Below are 9,120 nucleotides of genomic sequence, written 5' to 3' on the forward strand. Positions count from 1 at the left end.
TTTATGGGTTCGAGCCCCGTGTCGGGCTCTGTGCTGACAGCTCAGAGACTGGAGTCTGCTTCAGATTCTGTGCCTCCCTCTCTCTGCCCCTCCCCCCCCCCAATAAATAAACATTAAAAAAATTAAATAACATATAACTATTCTTCATTTCAATGACTGCCGGGACACCAGCACGTATAAATGTCATGATGTCTTTTAAAGGTAAATATCCACTGTCTTCCACTCACCCTCCTTTGATGCAACCCACAGTAGTGAACGGCAAGCTGGCAAGGGAAGGAAAGATGCCTTCCAGGAAATGCACGAGAAGAGCCATCAGTTTGAGGGAGCAAAGGTACCAGAATTCCTATTTTATAATGCATTCTTTATCTCGTGCTTTCTGTTTTCCTGTTGGGAAAACCGGACGGCCACATGCAGAAACATGATGAAAAACTTGAACGTGAGACCTGAAACCGTGAATCTCCTAGAAGAAAAAACAGGCGGCGAGCTCCTTCATATCCGTCTCGGCGATGCTATTTTTGGGTCCGATGCCAAAAGCAGAGGCAACCAAAGCAAAACTAAGCAAGTGGGCCTCCGTCAAACTAAAAAGCTTCTGCCCAGCGATGGAGACAAACCATCAACGCAATGACAAGGCAACCTGCAGAACGAGAGACAATATTTGCAAATCATTTATTTGTTAAGGGGTTCGCATCCAAAATATCTAAGGAACTCATGCAATTCAAGAGAAGGAAAAAGCAAGCAATCCAATGAAGCTTTTCTATTAGTGTGTGTCTTAGAATGCACACGGTGTATTTGCATGGGAGTACATGCGTATAATTTATTTATAAACAAATGCCCATGTAATGGAGATTTTGTTCTCTATTTCAGGCGTGATCCTAGAAGGTGGGGATAGCAGCCTAACTGATGAAATATTAGCTCGTTAGCGGTCCTGGAATCTTCAGCATAGTGAAATCTTTGCTTCCCCCTCCAGCTTCATCTACCACCTCCCCCACCCCCAGCAAGCCATACCAAACCCTGTGTGTTCCCCGGGCACCCATGTTCTCCCTCCAAGCCGATTCACTAGCTGTTCCCTTTGCCAGAGTGTCCAGGCACCCCGCCCCCTTCACTTCCCGGCTGGTATGTGCATACCTGTGCCTCTACACCCAGATCAAGTGACACCTCTGCCAGAAAGCCTTCCTGGACGCACACCCCCACCCAGGCTGGGTGCCCCTCCTCTCTGTTCCCATAGCACCCTGAGCTTACCTGCACAACACTGACCACGTGACTGCAATTGCCCGTTTTTGCATCTGTGACCTCCGCAAGGTAGGAGATCGTCCTTCAGATCCGAATCCCTGGTGGCCACCCAGCCCCGGGCCTGCCATAGAGTTGTCTCTTAGTAATCGGTGAGGGAATAAACAAACGAGAACAGCAAACACGAATACTGCACCTCGTAACGGCCGGGCACTGGTTTAAGAACTTTACACACATGAACACATTGAACACAAAAACCACCCCACAAGGCAGGTATTTCTGTTGTCTCCATTTCACAGATGAAGAAAGAGAGGCACAGAGAAGTCATGTCACTTGCCGAGGACACATAACTGGTAAGTGGCAGAGCCAGGGTTTGAACCCAAGCAGATCAGCTTCAGAATCCACGTAATCGGGGTGCCTGCGTGGTTCAGTCAGTTAAGCTCTGACTCATGACTTTGGCTCAGGTCATGATCTCGTGGTTCGTGGGTTCGAGCCCTGCGTCGGGCTCTGCACTGACAGGGCGGAGCCTGCTTGGGATTCTCTCTCTCTTCCTCTCTCTCAGCCCCTCCCCTGCTCGCTTGCTCTCAAAATAAATAAACTCAAAAAGATTCCATGCCATCAATCACTACGTGCGGTCAAATGCTCTGCCCCCGAGCTATGCCCCCTTATTAATCACTATGTGAACCACTTAGTAAAAGAATGAACAGAGGGAAGAAGGAGGGAACAAAGGACTGAACGGGTAAACAAAGGAATATGAGGCAACAAACCAAAGGCATCATGAGACAGTGCCCCGCTGGCTTTGCAGACGTCAACCACCCGCTCTATCTGTAAGATGCTCTTGTCATTTTCCAAACTTCAGTTCGTGTTCCAGATGCTGGCTCCTTCCTCCTCACCCTTTTCCTGGCACCAACCCATCTTTGCTGTCCTCAGTAGTTCCTTCCTAACAGCGTTCAGGGTAATGAGATCTGAACCGTGAGATCAGCGAGGGTTAGAGCTGGAAGGTATATTAGAGACCAGGCCATCCAACCCTCCATTTTGTAGGTGGATAAACAGACCCAGAGTGCAAAGCGACCGCCCCAGGTCACCCAGCAAGCTAGTGGCAGAGTGGAGAGTGGGCCTAGCTTCCTGGTTTCCAGTCTGTGTCTCTTTCCCAACCTGCCTCCGTTCACTGCGTTAGACTTGTCCGTCAGAAGGCATTTTGGAGCAAAGGCACAGCAGGCGAGTTTAATGATTTAATGCAGACACTACCCCAAACCTGCTTCTGCATTGGTTTCAAAAGGTTGTAGGAATAAGGGAGATAAGAAATTCAAGGTCAGAGTCCTGTGATTTCCCCCAGGCAAAGAAATAAACACCTGAAGCCACACGGATGAGTCACCGTGCACTAGATGTTTCCTTGTATTACCCCATTCAATCCAACATTGACAATTATCCCTGTTTTACAGATGAGCACACTGAGGCTCAGAGAGGCAAACAGAGGAACCAACCTGTCCCAATTTTCCTGGAGCAGTCCCTGTTTTACAACTGACAGTCCTTGTCTCGGGGACCCCTCCGTCCCAGCCAAACCGGGACAGCCAGTCACCTGAAGGACTGGATCCCAGAGACCCAGGCCCAGATATGATGCCAATTCCCATGCCCTTTTGGTCCACCTGGTAAATGGATAAGCCTGAGAGGGAGAAATAAACAGCTAAGCAAGCAAGGAGGGAAGGGGGCGGGGAGGGGGCAGGAGGAGGGTGGGCACAGAGGGGCAGCTGTGAAGTCAGGTCGGCCCGGGGCCCGGCAGCCAAGCCCATGGGTGTCTTGCCAAGGGAAGACAGGCTGTTCTGTTCTTCTCTTCTGTTTACCATGATAACTGCCTTCTTATCTCAGCCAGGTCTCTGGTTTCTTGTCGGACAGTGCAGGGGTTAAGGTCTGAGGCTCTGACAAAACCAGTCTCCCGGGGACCCTGGCAGGCTGCCCAGCCTTGCCTGGAAAGCCTGGTTGGGGGCAAGGGGGAGGCGTGTGGAACACCGCAGGGCAAGAGGCTTCCCTGCGGTGAAGGCCACGGGGAGACCAGGACCCCGACGCTTGGACACTGGATTTCCATGTTTCCCGGGAAAGGACTTCACAGTGGTCAGCCAGCTGCCGGACGCCAGACCACACACAGCCCTTTGGACCTTCCGCTTGCCCGGAGCACTCAAGACGGGACGTGTCGCCTCCACCTTTGCAGAAGGGGAAGCTGAGGCCCAGAGAGGGCCGTCCCTCGCTGAGGTCACACGGCGTGTAGGTAAACCGGCATGTTGATGGCAGAGCTGTGACTCCAACTCTCCCTGCATCCCAAGCCTGGGCTCTCTCCTCCGCATGGGGCTGTAAAATCACGACCCTGGCGACGGACTGTGTCTTTAGTGCGCGTCCATGTGACTCTCGTTTGCCAAGCACACCTGCCTGGACACTGCCCTCGGCCTGCTCCACCCGGCTGATTCCCCCTCATCCCTGGACGCCGGCTCGAGGGCCCTCACGTGCAGTCAGCGTACCTGACCCCTAGGCTGGGTCAGGGTCCCGTCCCGGAAGTCATGGCAGCCTGAGCTCCGAGGGGACAGGAAACGATCCCCCCAACCCCCAGCACGGCCATGTTTGTCGATGGAACAAATAATTAAATAGATGAATTAACTGCCAGATAACCTTTAGCTCTGTCTCAAGCAGGTGGCATCCCAAAGGCAACAGCCCACTTTTGAGCAGGTGCCCCTGCTCTACCCCCTCCATCCCCTACAATCCCACTGACCTTCATCCCTCCCCTCACTACTCAAAGTCTAGTGTGGTCTCCGGATCAGAAGCATCAGTACCACCAAGGGCTTGTTAGAAATGCAGATTCCCGGCACTTAGCTAAGAGCCTGCTAAACGTTAGGTTTCACTATCACTATGCGCTATCGTATTTGAACTTTGCTACAAACCCCACTCGGTACCTGTGTCCTCATTCCTGTTACTACAGACGAAGCTGGGTCTCTGGCCGGGGTGGGGGGTGGAGGAGGGAATCCCTTTCTCCAGGTTGAACAACCAGGAAACGAGACCGGTGAGCTTCAGATCTAGGGTTCATCTAGCCCCAGAGCTGTTGAAAATTAACCCTGATGTTCCGGAGGGGATGGAAAGCCCGCATTTATGGAGCACGCCCGACATGCAAAACCCTTTCCCTGGTTTATCTCATGTAATCTTTTGACCTCCTCGTAAAGAAGGAGATTTTACAATTCTTTTCACAGGCGAGAATACGAGGCTCAGAGGTAGGAGGGACTCTCCCAAGGTCCACAGCTAGACAACCGCAGAAACGGGGTAGAATTCAGCTCTGTTTGCCTGATGTCAAAGCCACAGTCTGCTCCGGGCCCAGCTAAACTAAGGCATTGGACACTGACTGCCAGGGGTTTGCTGAGTCACTGCTCTGGCTCCCACCCATCCAGACTCCCACCGAGAGAGTCTATGGTCCCGGATCATAATCCACACTTCCCTTCCCCTTCCGAACCCTCAGCCTTCGGCTTAATCACTATCCAATTCAGACCAAGCAGAAACACACATCGATCAGTGGGTTACCAACGTGTGACATGACCTGGCAACGATTTCTAACAGCTATAGCAGGTGCTAAGAATCCCAGGGATCACCTCCCTGCCTTCTTCTTACTGTAGGTCCCGCCCCACCTGATCCCAGATGTGAACCGCTGCAGCAGGCTGGGGTCACAGGAAATGCCGTATGCCCTGTTGATGGCCGCAGGAAAGTGGGACCAAAGAGACCCATTCCCGTGCCACCCCTGTCCCTCCAGCTATGAGACCTTGGCAGATTTCCACCTCCCTGAGCCTCAGCTTCTCCATCTCTGAAATGATGCGTGATAACCCAACCTTCCAGGCCGTGAGAAGTCTGAGGGGTGCGTGGAAGTGACTGAGGGTCCTCACTGTTCTCACCCCGCCAAGATGAAAACACAGCTGGGGGCTGTGTGACGGGCCGGCCGGCAAGAATGGCTGTGCACGGGCATGGGTTTGCTTGAGTGGCTCTCGGGTGGGGGCGCGGGGGGAAGGGTCGTTTGAAAGAAGAGGCGGGAAGATGGGGCCCGGGCGGTGGCACAGGTGTGCGTGCCCTGGGAGGAGGTGCCCAGGCAGGGACAGGCAGTGCTGTCCACAGGGAGGATGGCGTGAACGGGGCAGTAAGAGTGGTCCTTCCCGTCCTTCTGCCGAGAACGCAGCACTGTGGGCCCAGAAATGGGGGGGGTGCGGCGGGGGCGCTTTGGGGAACGGCTCTGGGGATGAATTTCCGCATTCCTACAGACAGCACTGGCCAGACCCCTTAAGTGACTCCAAGGGCAAAAGACACTGAGGAGGAGAAGAATGGCAAAATAAAGGGCTGAAAGGAGAGGGGTTGAGCCCTCAGGACTCGGGAGGTCCACTTGGACTCCCAGCTTCTCCGGCGGCCGGGGGGGCGGGGGGGGGGGGACGCGGTCTGCAGGGGCCAGACGTCCTGAGGAGCAGCTCGCAGCCAGACCCACTGAAACTTGGGTGGGTGCTATTAACGTGAGCCTGCTCACACCCAGGGCAGGAGAGACGGGTTCCAGACAGAGGAGGAGGTGCGGGCCCCCGGACACAGAGCTGGCAGAGCCGGGCCTGCGGGCCGTGAGCCCTACAACCTGCACTCACCCTGCCTACCCTCTCCCAGACCTGGAGGCAGGGCGAAAGGCACGCCCAGGGGGACCCCAAGAAAGTCCTTATAAAGTGAAAACTTCTCGTGAGTCAGCCAGAGCCCAGCGGCCCAGCTCATTCATGCCAAAGGTATTCTCTTTCAGCTCTATGTGCAAAGCCTCTCGCTGCCTGAGGTGAAGTCATTGCTGGTAACCGCGCTGCCTTCTGGTAAGTCTCCTCTGAACTTTTTGTTTCTGTTTAACCCACCAGACCTCGAGGGAAGCTGGCAGCCTGCAGGGGTGCAAAGGGCACCGGACTGAGTCAGAGGCCTGGGTTCCAAGCCCAGCTCTGGCCCTTTCCAGCTGCAGGATGCTGGCCAAGGCAAGTCACATCTCTGGGCCTCAGTCTCTCCGTTTGTAAAATGGAGTCACTGCTGTCAGAAGGAGTCTAAAGAAATATACAGCACTACACAGGCATTCAACCAGCAGATATTTATCGAGTGCTTAATATGTTCAAGCACTGTGCCCAGCACAGTGGAAGTTATGGTAAGGAATCATACACACACACACACACACACACACACACACACACACGGTCCCCATTCCCTGTCTTTGGAAGAGTCACATTCTGCTGGGGAAGACAGACATGAATCAAATGATTCCATAAACAAACATTAAAATGTAGCCATGATTAGCACTGGTATGCGGTGCTATGAAAGCCTGTGATGGGGGTTTGACCCGGCCTGGGGTGGGCAGGGGCAGGTCAGGGATGACCTTCCAGAGGAGTAATGACTGAGTGGGAGATGGGAGACACAGCAGGCAGAGAGAGGCTGTGAGCAAAGCCCTTGCAGAGAAGCAGAACCATGGGCCTTGAGTACAGGGGTGAGAGGCGAGGGGAGTGCGGACGTAATGGGGCTGCAGGTGCAGGGAGGTGGGCATCAGTACAGAGCCTACAGTCCCTGAGGGCAGTTTCCAGCTCTGATATTCCAGGCCAGCAGTCCCTGGGTGTCTTCAAGTGGCCTTGCAGAGAACAGTAGGAAATACCAACGGGTCAAACTTAATTCAGGGGCTAAATCAGACACCCATCATATACCTGATCATGGTGCAAATGAAACACAGCAGGTGGGAGAAAACGTGTAACTGAAAATGTTCTATCCCTTATTTTAATTGTTCTGTGATTTGAAAGAACACTATCATGATTTCATTTTGTGATAGAAAAACCAGCCCAGTGCACAGAGTAGCGGTTTTCCACGGGAGTCCAGTCGGATCCCAGCTAAACTCAGCACCTGCCTTCCACAGGGCACAGCCTGCAAGGGGCCACCAGGTGGTGGCTAAGGTGGGGCAGAGAGATCCTTGGGCGCCTGCCCCAAAGAGACCACACACTGGTGATGGTTCTCTCGTTTCATTCTGAGAGCACAAGAAAATTCACATCCAGGAACCTGGCAATATTTGCCTTGTAAAGAATACGCTGCTGGGGCGCCTGGGTGGCTCAGTTGGTTAAGCATCCGACTTCGCCTCAGGTCAAGATCTCATGGTTTGTGGTTCGAGCCCTGTGATGGGCTCTGTGCTGACAGCTCAGAGCCTGGAGCCTGCTTCAAATTCTGTGTCTCCTCTCTCTGCCCCTCTCCTGCTCACATTCTGTCTCTCCTCTCTCTCTTAAAAATAAATAAACATAAAAAAAAAAAGAATATGCTGCTTAGAAGAAAACATAAGGGGGTAAGCTCCTTAACACTGGTCTTGGCAATGATTTTTTGGGGGGATTTGACACCAAAAAAGCAAAGGCAACAAAAACAAGGATAAAGAGTGAGGTTACATCAAATTAAGAAGGTTCTGCACAGCAAAGAAAACCACCAACAAAATGAAAGGCAAACATATGGAACAGGAGGAAATGTTTGCAAATCGCATACCTGACAAAGGGTTAAGATCTAAACTACACAGGGCGCCTGGGTGGCTCAGTTGGTTAAGCATCTGACTTGGGCTCAGGTCATGATCTCGCGGTTCATGAATTTGGGTAAGCCCCACTTCTCTCGCTCTCTCTCTTTTTCCCTCTCTTTGGATTCTCTCTGCCTCTCTCTCTCTCCCTCAGTCTCTGATCTCTGTCCCTCGCTCATTTACACTCTCTCTCTCAAAATAAATAAATAAATAAATACACAAAACTGAAGAGCAAAAAAAGAAAAAAAATCCCCAAACAATCCAATTAAAAAATGGCCAGAGGAACTGACTTGACATTTTCCTGAAGAAGACACAGAGATGGCCAGCAGGTACCTGAAAGGGTTCTTGGCATCACTCATCATCGGGGAAATGCAAATCAAAACCACAGTGAGAGATCACCTCACACCGGTCAGAATGGCTACCATCAAAAAGACGAGAAGACACCAAGCACTGGCCAGGATACGGAGAAAAGGGACCCTTGCACGCTGTCGGTGGGAACGTAAACTGGTGCGGCCACTGTGGAAAAATAGTGGATGGAGGCTTCTCAAACCATTAAATATGGAGCTACTATACGATCCAGCAATCGCACTTCTGGGTATTTGCCCAAAGGAAATAGGATCAGGATCTCAAAGAGGTATCTGCAATCCCGCGTTCACTGCAGCATCGTGAACAGGAGCTGAGATACGAAAACCACCCACGAGTCCGCCGACAGAAGAGTGGAAAAGAAGGTGATACGGTGTACAATGCGCACCATGAAAAAAAAAAAAAAAAAAGGAAATCCCACCATTTGGGACAACTCAGATGGCCCTTGAAGGCATGATGCTGAGTGAAACTGGCCAGAGAAAGACAAATACTGCATGGTACCCCTTACAGGTGGAATCTGAAAAGACAGTGTCAAGCTCAGAGAAACAGTAAAAAAGTAGTTGCCAGGTGCTAGGGGGTGAGGCAAACGGAGAGAGGTTGGTAAAAGGGCACATGCTTTGAGCTCTAAGATGAATGAGGTCTGAGAATCTAGTGCGCAGCATGGGGAGTACAGTTGCTAACACGAGATTGTGTAGTTGAGGTTTGCTAAGAGACTAGTGTTCCCACAATAAACATACACACGCACACACCTAGTGATGGATATGTTAATTAACTAGATAGGAGGAAACTTACCTACCTACATCAAATCGTCACGTTTTACACTTTAAATATATTACCATTTTATTTATTAATAAAGCAGAAAAACAATATGCTGAATAGCGACTTCATATTGGGCACTGTTTGACGGTTAGTGCCTATCATCTCGACCCAGAGAGGACTGCCAAGAAAACCAAGGCCATCTCCTCTGCCAT

General features: G+C 51.7%; 1 long non-coding RNA gene across 1 annotated transcript; it reads right to left on the reverse strand.

Moving 5' to 3' along the window:
* Positions 1 to 316: 316 nt before the first annotated feature.
* Positions 317 to 4,385, reverse strand: LOC121022049 (uncharacterized). Its single transcript, XR_005786800.1, has 3 exons — positions 4,167 to 4,385; positions 1,240 to 1,368; positions 317 to 634 (listed from the first exon to the last, which is right to left on the reverse strand). It is a non-coding gene; the product is annotated as an uncharacterized LOC121022049 (long non-coding RNA).
* Positions 4,386 to 9,120: the final 4,735 nt, after the last annotated feature.

This window comes from Herpailurus yagouaroundi, unplaced genomic scaffold (genome assembly GCF_014898765.1).
Source record: "Herpailurus yagouaroundi ecotype Mexico unplaced genomic scaffold, PumYag 77, whole genome shotgun sequence".
Taxonomy (NCBI): domain Eukaryota; kingdom Metazoa; phylum Chordata; class Mammalia; order Carnivora; family Felidae; genus Herpailurus; species Herpailurus yagouaroundi.